This window comes from Peromyscus leucopus, chromosome 8a (assembly GCF_004664715.2).
Source record: "Peromyscus leucopus breed LL Stock chromosome 8a, UCI_PerLeu_2.1, whole genome shotgun sequence".
Lineage (NCBI taxonomy): Eukaryota > Metazoa > Chordata > Mammalia > Rodentia > Cricetidae > Peromyscus > Peromyscus leucopus.
In genome coordinates this window covers 18365277-18376317 of record NC_051085.1, presented here as the reverse complement: position 1 = coordinate 18376317, position 11041 = coordinate 18365277, and the positions used below count along the sequence as shown (strand labels likewise).

Below are 11041 nucleotides of genomic sequence, written 5' to 3'. Positions count from 1 at the left end.
AATGATATGTTTTAGATGACCACATCATCAGCACAGGGAAGAAGGCTACGTTTAATTATGATGCCTTAGCTATGAAAACTTTATTCCTGGCATCAAGGGGGAGGTTTAAAGAATTTGGAGGCTTTCTAGTAAAATACCCTTATTTCACAGATGACAAAAGTAAAGTTCAAAGCTTTAAGTGATTTCAACTGGGTGAATCACCCTGCCCTACAGTCCAGGGCTGTTCCCAATGCATCAGTCTGCTTCCATGTTTCCTTATAAAATATCTTCCCCAATATCTTTCTTCTTTTATTTATTTATTTTTTTTATTTTACAATACTATTCAGTTCTACATAATAGCCACAGATTCCCTTGTTCTCTCCCTTCCTGCCTCCCTCCACTTCCCCCCAATATCTTTCTTAAGCTGAAACAGCACTAAATGAAAATGTGCTTTTGAAATTGAGATAACTCTTTCTTCAGGTTTAGCTCTGTCTTAATGGCATTTTCTATTTTTATATTGCAGAGTAGCATATGAGACTAGATTAGGTTTCTGCATGTTTATTCACCTTTATACATTTGATGAGTTATTTATGAGTGGTTTATTTTCTGATGGGACCAGACCTCAAAATTTTTCCACCAATTGATTTTAACTTTATATCCTTTTATAAAAGTTAAGTGTCATGAACTATGAACCAAAGGCTGAGGGCCCCCCAACTGGATCAGGCCCTCTGAATAGGTGAGACAGTCAATTGGCTTGATCTGTTTGAGAGGCATCTAGGCAGTGGGACCAGGTCCTGTGCTCATTGCATGAGTTGGCTGTTTGAAACCTGGGGCTTATGCAGGGACGCTTGGCTCAGTCTGGGAGGAGGGGACTGGAACTGCCTGGACTGAGTCTACCAGGTTGATCTCAGTCCTGGGGGAGGCTTTGCCGGAGAGAGGTGGGAATGGGGGTGGGCTGGGGGTGGGAGGGGGAGAACAGGGGAATCCGTGGCTGATATGTAGAACTGAATGGTATTGTAAAATAAAATAAAAGGAAAAAAATAAAAATAAATTTTAAAACCATTAAAAAAAAAGAAATTGAAACACAATGTAGACACATAGAAATACTAAAATAATGTTCTTATATCCTATGAAATTAAATCATGTAACAAGCACAAACCATCAGCTACCATGCCTTTGTATAATAATGGCAGTTTTATTTTTAAATAACAAAACAGTCTTTTTATTTTGGGGGTGGGTTTAGAGACAGGGTTTCTCTGTATAGCCCTGGCTGTCCTATAACTCTCTGTAGATCAGGCTGGCCTAAAATTCAGAGATCCATCTGCCTCTGCCTCCTGAGTGCTGGAATTAAAGGTATGCAAGACCACTACCCAGCTAACAAAATATTCTTAAGCTTATCATAGTTGATGTATTAGTAATAATACTTATCTGATATAGACAGATAGTTTTAAAATTATTCCTAATTGTATGTATGATATATATGATATGTATGTATTTACTATTGTATGTGTGATATATGTATATATATATATATACATGTGTGATATATGTATGTATATGATATGTTTGTATATATGTGATGTGTGTGTGTGTGGTATTTGTGTGTGTGTGTGATACGTATGTTTGTGTATGTGTATACATGTGTTTTTGAGTGTGCATGTACATGCATCCACTCAGAGGTTAGTGCCAAGCGTCCTGTTCTCTTTCTCTCCATGGTATTCCCTTGGTCTATGATGTTATGAGTATGTTGTGCCAGAAACAAAGATGAATCAGTTTGTGTCTTTGCACAAAGTCAGGGGAACAGAAGAAGAGAATGTGACTGGCTCCTAATGGTTATAAATTCCATGGTGTGTTAATGGTATCTCCGAAAAGCTTCATTAAGATAAAGGAAAGTGGCAAAAAGGGGGAGATGTAGTGGGTAGCCATTCCAGCTTGGTTCTGGAAGTTCCAACCCCCATTGAGACTCTGGGGAGGCGCCGGGGGACCCGAGAGCTGGATGGGCCAGCGCTCTCTCTGGGCGCTCTCTCGGTGCCGGGACGCTGACTGGTGCAGATTGACTGTGCAGAGCTCCGGAGAACACCGCTGGATTGCGTTACACCTTCCCCAGACCCTGCGACCTACCCATTACTTAATTTGTGAGTTACGCCATTAAATAAATATCCTTTTAACTACGTGGAGTGGCCAAAATAATTTCTCCAATATCTGGCGCCCAACATTGAATTTCTGTATCAGTATTTTTTCTTCTCCTTCTTTAAACTGCTTTCCACACATAAGCAGATGCCATAACAACTTTTGGGTGAACAGACTGAAGTGAATTCTGAGAAGGAGTTGTGATGCCAGCTACTCAATGCATAAGAATCCGAGATAGCTTGAATGTCTGGGTACTTCTGTGCACACCAGTTCAACGGGTCCTCTTTGGAGGGCTTGAGGAGGTAGTTTTGTTTCATTCTGCCAACTTTTTCCTCTGTCTTATATTCCTTCAACTGTTCTTTTATCAGTCAAACAATATCTGTTTCAGGGCAATGTATCCCAACTATTTTCCTGTTATGATTTTTCCTATTTCTATCAAATAACCCCATTTTCTATATTACTACAATACATGAAGTTGAAATATCAAGTGAGCAGATTATTATAAGACATGCATTGTGGATTGGGAATTTTCATGATATACATGGTATTTTGATATCTGATAATAAACATTCAGTTAATAATATGAATAGAGTTGAGCAAGTGTCCTTGTGGTATGATTGAGCATCCTTTGAGTATATGCCCAAGAATAGTATTTCTAGGTCTTGTGGTAGATTGATTCCTAGTTTTCTGAGAAATCACCACACTAACTTCCAAAGTGGATGTACAAGTTTCCACTCCTACCAGCAATGGAGGAATGTTCCCCTTGCTCTACAACCTCTCTAGCATGAGCTGTTCCTTGTGTTTTTTATCTTAGCCATTTTACTGTGTAAGATTGAATCTCAGAGACATTTTGATTTACATTTCCCTGATGGCTAACGCTGTTGAACATCTACTGCTACCTGATATGTCATGTTTTGTTGATACTCATGGGAGACCTGCCCTTTCCTAAACAGTAACAGATGAGGAGTAGATTGGGGAGTGTGAGTAGAGGGGAAATTGGGAGGAGGAACTTGAAAGAGAGGTAGGAGGGGGAAAATGCAGCCAGAAGGTATATCAATCAATCAATCAATCAATCAATTTATTTAAATTAAAAAAGATTTTAAAAATATGTTTTAAAAAATCAGAGCATTTAAAAATTTAGAGAAGGAACCATTGGTGAATTAAAGGAAAAGCAAGCACATTTATTATCATTGAAAAAAAAATTCAGATAGTGGTAAGTGTGTCAAATGTTGATGTACCATTAAAAGATCATTTACTTAAAGGTTTCAATTCAGTAGCCTTTAGGGCATTCAACACAATGAGAATTAGCATCCATGTGATCTTCATGTGGGGCTTGAGACTGAACAACTGACCAAATCTACTGTTGCTGAGGTTTAACTGAAGTTTAATATCACTACTTTAATTCTTACCAAGGCAATCCACTTGTACCTCTATTCACAACCAGCTTCTCTGTAACCAACAGTGGAAATGATGGTGACTTGTCCTATTTTCCAAAGAATTTTGACAGTCCAGCCCCCTGAAAGAGTTAAAGCACATTCATCTATGTGTCCTGATGTATAAAACAGTCCCATAATCCACTTCAAACCAGTGCAGTGGGATTGCATTTAAAAAACAGAAGTGTCAGGCAGAGGTGGTACATGCCTTTAATCCCAGCACTTGTGAGGACCTTAAAGGCAGGCAGATCTCTGAGTTCAAGGCCAGTTGAACTAAAATGTGAGTTACAGGACAGCCAGGGCTACACAGAGAAACCCTGTCATAAATAAAAAGAAAACAAACAAACAAAAAAAAACCCAAACAATTCCTAAGAGCATATGACAGCTGACTTTTACGATCACAATTTTCTTTTTTTTTTTTTTTTTTTTTTTTTTTTGGTTTTTCGAGACAGGGTTTCTCTGTGTAGCTTTGCGCCTTTCCTGGAGCTCACTTGGTAGCCCAGGCTGGCCTCGAACTCACAGAGATCCGCCTGGCTCTGCCTCCCGAGTGCTGGGATTAAAGGCGTGCGCCACCAACGCCCGGCCTAGATCACAATTTTCTTAAATAAATAATTAAAATTTAAGCAACAATAAATTTATATACTTAAATTATGAAACTAGTTTAAGTTTATATTATGTAATAACATTTCTTCAAATATGGAACTTGGAGCCAAGTATATTCTGATTCACTCATTGATGTGATTTTTAATGTACTGAACTGAGTGTTTTGATGCACATCTTTTTATTATACTGAAAATCAAATTTTGTTTATATTTAATATATTACATATGACTATAAATGTAATAATATGTATTAATAATTTACCTCGTAAAGTTTCTATACTGAATTCTTTAAAACATTTATAACCCTTCTTGAACATCCCATACAATAAAAATTTGCTGCAAATCAAGTTTAAAAACAATACTTGAACTTTTCAGAACTAATTTTGAAAACAAATATATAAAATTGATAATTTCAGTTAATATTTAGCTTACTTTCCGTTTTGTTACACATTGTATGATGTCATTGTTTTAACAACTACAATATAGTGAATGCCTAAAAGCCTTAACTGTCTTAATCATCAATTGTCAATAATTCAAAAATAGGCAAAATTGATGTATTTATATACGCATAAGACAGTTTTATTAAATTAAGCATTACTTCTGTGTTTGAAATGTTGGTGAGCTGAGTTGATTCACACTCAGTTGCTTACTCCAAACAACCATGTCTTTTCTTTAAAAGTACACCAACACAAGCCCTAGCATTCTGTCTTGCCTTTGGTACATGAAGCAGATGAAGGACCAAAGGATGCTTTTCAGGTGAAGATGAAAGTCATCAAGTACGTGAATTAAAAAGAACAGATTCATTTATCTTTGTCTTTTTACACCTGGACAGAAATGCTAAGAGCCATCTGTCAAAACCGCATGCACCACAATAAAGGGCATTTTGTTTATCTGTGAATAAATTAAATGGACTTGGATGGGATTTTAATGGAAATGTGCACAGCTGAGGTTTCCAAACAATCAAGACCTACATTTCCCCAGACAAGCTCTTGATGGGCCTCTTTAGAGGGCAATTCTCAAGGAGAATTCCTTTTTCTTCTTGCAACATGGCCATGCAGCCAACTTTCTCTCTTTAATATTTGAAGCATTCTGGATTATAGAGAATTCGAAAAGAATTCCAGCCAGTCTCCATCTTGAAAGCTTGCCTGGAAGGGATAAATAAGGCAATTCAAAATACAGGGGTCTCTTTGCTAAAAAATTGATTTTTCAGCAAAATTGATTAAAAATAGTTATTTTTCTGGAAATGGATATGCTGAGTAAATAAATCATAAACAACAAAATGCTGTAACAGTTTCTGATCTATTCTTTTTTTCTTTTTCTTCGAAAGGAAGGCAACAGTTTCTTGGAAAAACAAAGTCATGTTCCTTCATAGGTTTAGCTATCACTTTCTGTAATTGTTTTTATTAAGAATGAAATCCAGGAATAAACTGGCAGAAAAAACAATGAGATTTACTATGTAAGTACTATTTTTGGTTTTCAAAATACAAATATAAAATACAGAAATATGGAACTATAGTGTCTTAAAGGAGTTCATGAAAGCCATCTTCACAATTTTGGTGAAATGTGGGGCCTTGGGAGATGGTTGTCAAGTAAGAATGTTCGTTGTATAAACATAAGGACTTGAGTTCTGATTCCCAGAGCCTGCGGAAAAGCCAGTGTGATCATATGCATCTATAACCTGCCATTGTGCTAAGCAGAGCCAGAAGAACCATAGTTACTGGCCACCAAACTAGTTCTAAGTTAAATAAAAGACCCTGTTTAATGGAAATAAGATGAATAGCCAGAGAAGGACACTGGACATCCTCTTCTGGCCTTAAATGCACAATGTTGCCTAACTGACATAGAACATACATGCCTATCCTACCACCACCACACACACACACACACACACACACACACACACACACACAGACACACTCACTCACTAAATACATAAATTAAATGTCTAATTTCATGTAAATATCTGTTAGGATTTCCCTCATTTACTTTTCTATTGCTGTGATAAGACACGACGACCAAGGCAACTTACAGAAGAAACAATTTAATGGTGGCTTATAGTTTCATAGGGTGAGTCCATGACCTTTAGTGTGAGGAGCATGGCAGCATGTTACAATACATGACCCTGGAGCAATAGCTGAGAGCTTATATCTTGACTCACAAGCAGGAGGCAGAGAGAGTTAACTGAAAATCCTCAAATTCTAATATATGTTCCAACAATTACATACCTTCTAATTCTTCTGAACCAGTTCCACTAACTGGGGGACCAAGGATTGAAATATATGAGCATAAGAGGAACATTTTCATTCATACCACCACACTATGTTCACAAAACTAACAAAGAAATAAAATATTTTGCCTTGGGATATCACTCTGTATGCTGTGAATATGTGTTGCTCTGATTGGTTGATAAATAAAACACTGATTGGCCAGTAGCCAGGCAGGAAATATAGGTGGGGTGAGCAGACAAGGAGAATTCTTGGAAGAGGAAGGACAGAGTCAGGAGTTGCCAGACAGACACAGAGGAGTCAAGAAGACAAGGCAGAACTGAGAAAAGGTACCAAGCAATGTGGCTAAACATAGATAAGAATTATGGGTTAATTTAAGTGTAAGAGCTAATCAGTAATAAGCCTGAGCTAATGGCCAAGTAGTTATAATTAATATAACCTTCTGAGTGACTATTTTATAAGCAGGCCACAGGAATGCGGGAGCTTGGCAGGATGAAGAAACCTGCCAACCACATTATTTTTAGTGAATTATTCCCTTACATGCATTGATTTTTTTAGTGGTATACAACTAGTTTTTTCAAAAATAGCAAGTGCTACAGAGAACACACAAAGTAGAACACTTTCTACTCATGTTCATGATGTACTGTAGAGAATCAAGACACCTCATATTCATGAAATATCATAAAGCATTTAAAATATATTTAAAATCTCTCAAATAGTAGAGAATCCCCCAAAATGTACTCCTTTCTAAATATATTTTAAAGAGTGTAAAATTATTAAAGTCAACTGTTTCAAGATACTGGAAAATAGGCAAAGATTATTAATTTTCTTAAGATTGTTCATTCAAGAAAAATATCTGATTCGTTGTAAGAATAATGAGTACTATGGGGTTTTAAATTATTCCCTTATTTTTTAAAAATTATTTTAAAAATATTTCCATGTAGTTATTCCAAGTTCAATGTTAATGCATAAAACTGTAGGCTTGCAGATATGGTAAATATGAAGAGTGACATTGTAGTTGCCATGGAGGAGGGGAGGCAGGCTGCTCTCATGAAGAACCTTTCATGGATCATTCATACTCTTCTATCCACCTGGCTCTCTTTAATAACAATATTCTTAGGAGGAATATTTAGTTGACCTGACTTATAATTTTCTCGGTTAGAAAAGTCCTCTCCTTGGTGTGTTTGTCAAATTCAATCCATGTTTGTTTATTTAACATTTCAAATGCCTAAGACATAAAGCCTGCTACAAATAAAAGTTGGGGATAAACATGGCAAGAAATGGGAATACTACTGGAAAGATCTAAGAATGAGTTGTTTATCTGGAGCTTAGAAATGTCCAACATATATATCTCAGAAGGTAGGAGTCCCCGTGTGTTGATGTAACCAACCGTCTTATTAAATAAGAAACACAGAAACAATGTAAAAGAGAAAGCCAAGAGGTCAGAGCTCAGAGCTAAATCTCACCCTTCCTTCTGCTGTCCCAGCTTCGCGAAAAGAGACCTACTTCCTGTCGGTTAGTTTTTTTTAAAGTATGTTGTTCTGCCTTCTCATTGGTTGTAAACCCAAACACATGACTGCCTCGTCACCGTCTGAATGTACAGCCCCCTAGGTCTTAAAGGTATATGTCTCCAATGCTGACTGTATCCCTGAACACACAGAGATCTTATGGGATTAAAGGCGTGTGCCACCACCGCCACACTCTTGCTATGGCTCTAATAGCTCTGACCCTGAACACACAGAGATCTTGTGGGATTAAAGGCGTGTGCCACCACCGCCACACTCTTGCTATGGCTCTAATAGCTCTGACCCCCAGACAACTTTATTTATTACATACAATCAAAATAATATTTCAGTACAATTAGATTACCACCACATTTCCCCTTTTCTATTTTAATAAAAAGAAAAAAAGCAAAAGGTTATAACTAACAAAAGAAAAACTATATACAAAAGTACAATAACTATATACAATATATACAAGTAATAAATACCTAAACAGGTATTTGACAAATCAGAGAAAATAATTCCATTTTCTATCCTATTTTGGTAAATCCAAGATGTATCTAATGCATTTTCTATCCTAATTAATTTTCAACTATAACTAACTAATCTTCAACCATAACTAACTAATCTTCAACTCCCTCAGAGACCCAAGAAGGGAATAATATTAGCTAACAAAAATAAAAACAGGAAGTGCATGCAAGCAACTTCCAAAAAATTTTGTGAGTTGACAGAAACAGCCAGCTGCCTGGGCAGTCACCTGAGGTTTCTCCGCAGTGTTGGGGCATCATCTTCAGCCTATAGGCTTAGTGTATCTGACAGACTCATTTGTGAAGTAGGATGTACACAAGGATGTACACAAGGTCAACAGTTCAACCTCACATTGGGTGAGAGCAGTCCACGTACCAGAAACACCTGAATTCCGCTAGTGTCCTGTCATGATTCAGGATTTTAAATTCTGGAAATTGTTGACAGTTTTTAAATTCAGCTGTCCATTCTTCTTGGCTGTGTATATATGGCTTCATCTCAGCATCCCCTTCTTCTCCACATCCCTCTATTAAATGCCAGTCTACTTTCGAGAGGCATGAGCTTTCAGCTGCTGTTCCATTGTACAACAGAATCCATCGGCCCTCTGCCTGTTAAGCTGCTTTGAAGAAAAGGGCACCGTACCTTTTCCGGATGCGAAGGCCATTTCAGGGATGGGGCCGTATTGTCCTGGCCTCAGAAGATGCCTTTTGATAAAGCCATAACCACACTTGTTTTGGCAAGAATCAGTAGTCCCTTGTTTCGTGTTCTGTCTGTCCATTTTGTCCTGTTGATTCGAGGATACTTTGTTGTCCAGTGGCTAACTTTTGCCAGAATGAAAGTTGACTCCATATGCAGTTTCTTCAATGCCCATATTTTCTCTGAAGTAGATTAGTACTGTCAGGAGCTGACATGTCTCAAAAAAGAAAAATTTTCTAAGTTATTAAAACATTTTAAATGCCATATTCTGTAGATCTCTGAAGGGTTTGAAGATGACCTGTCTAAAACATCTCTGCTTAATTTTTAAAACATATCTAATCTGACTACAAGTTCTATGATAATGTCTAACTACTAGCTTTCATTTCTTTATATCCTAATAGTTGATAATAATAACATTCAAGGATCAGAAATTTGCATTACATTGTTAAATGGATGGAATAAATACAATTAGAAATATACATATAGCATTTTCTTTTTTTTTTTTTTTTTTTCGAGACAGGGTTTCTCTGTGTAGCTTTGCGCCTTTCCTGGAGCTCACTTGGTAGCCCAGGCTGGCCTCGAACTCACAGAGATCCGCCTGGCTCTGCCTCCCGAGTGCTGGGATTAAAGGCGTGCGCCACCACTGCCAGGCTCTTGCTATGGCTCTAATAGCTCTGACCCCCAGACAACTTTATTTATTACATACAATCAAAATAATATTTCAGTACAATTAGATTACCACCACACCCGTGCATGAGAAGGATAGTGCTCCTGATCAGCCAGAAAGGTTGCAAGAAGCCCTTAAGCTTTGAACATTGCCATATTCAAGCCGCTTATAAAGGAAGTGAAGTTAAACCCTGAGTTTGAGAGTGTTTACTGTGAAATCTTGTCTAGCCATATGAAGAGCACAGCTTTTCAAAAGAGACATTTTAGGCGTTAAAGAAATCTCTGCTGACGACTAAGCTAATCATGGACATCAGTGGAAGCTCAGAAGAGGGAATGCAGGCCATGGAGTTAGTCTATAAAAGTCACACACTTGGGCGGTGGCCTTACCATCCATCTCAGGCCACTCCTGATCCGGTTACCTACCCTCTAGGCTGGTGCTCCTCCGGTGGTGGTCACACTCACTACCAGCAGATACACCTCGCTGGCCTAGAGCCAGGATGAGCTCCTCTGCCTCTGATGCAGAATTTGATGCTGTGGTTGGGTGTTTAGAGCACATTATTATGGATGACGAGTTCCAGTTATTGCAGAGGAACTTCATGGACAAGTACTACCAGGAGTTTGAAGACACAGAAGATAATATACTCACCTATACCCCCATTTTTAATGAATATATTTTCTGGTAGAGAAGTACATTGAAGAGCAGTTGCTGGAGTGTATCCCAGGCTTCAACATGGCAGCTTTCACAATAACATTGCAGCACCATGAGGATGCACCATCTTTGACATGCTGCTCACGTTCATGGATTTTCTGTCTTTCAAGAAGATGTTCCTGTACATCCTGTACAAGGAGAAGAAAAGAAAGGCCGAGGACTGAACTTAAACAGCGTCTTGGTCCTGACTTCTCTGTGCAAGTCCTCTTCGACACCAGCTTCCCAGAACAACCTGCGGCACTAGGTCCCACCTTCAGACATGGGTGTGATCACCAGGAGGTCACCAGCCCAGCCGGCTCAGAGAAATAAGGCCTACTGATGACAGATGCATCTTCGTTCATGTGAAGTTTTGATGAGTCCAGGAAAACATGACCGACGCTCCTGGCCCTTGTCCAAAAACACGGTGTGACCTCAGTAACCTTCATGTTCATCCCTCCCGTCCCAAGGCACATACCTCTCCCAGGTGCTTCTGAGTGACTCCTGGAGCAGGGCCCCCTGGTGGCCACCTCACCTGGGGGCCCTCCCCCAGCAGTTTGGTGGTGCAGTGTGTCAGCAGTGTGGAAAACCCTCCCTC

At 38.5% G+C, this 11041-nt stretch overlaps 1 pseudogene; it reads left to right on the top strand.

The window, feature by feature from the left end:
• The first annotated feature begins 10255 nt into the window (after positions 1-10255).
• LOC114692567 lies at positions 10256-10711 on the top strand (annotated as a pseudogene).
• The last annotated feature ends 330 nt before the right edge of the window (positions 10712-11041 follow it).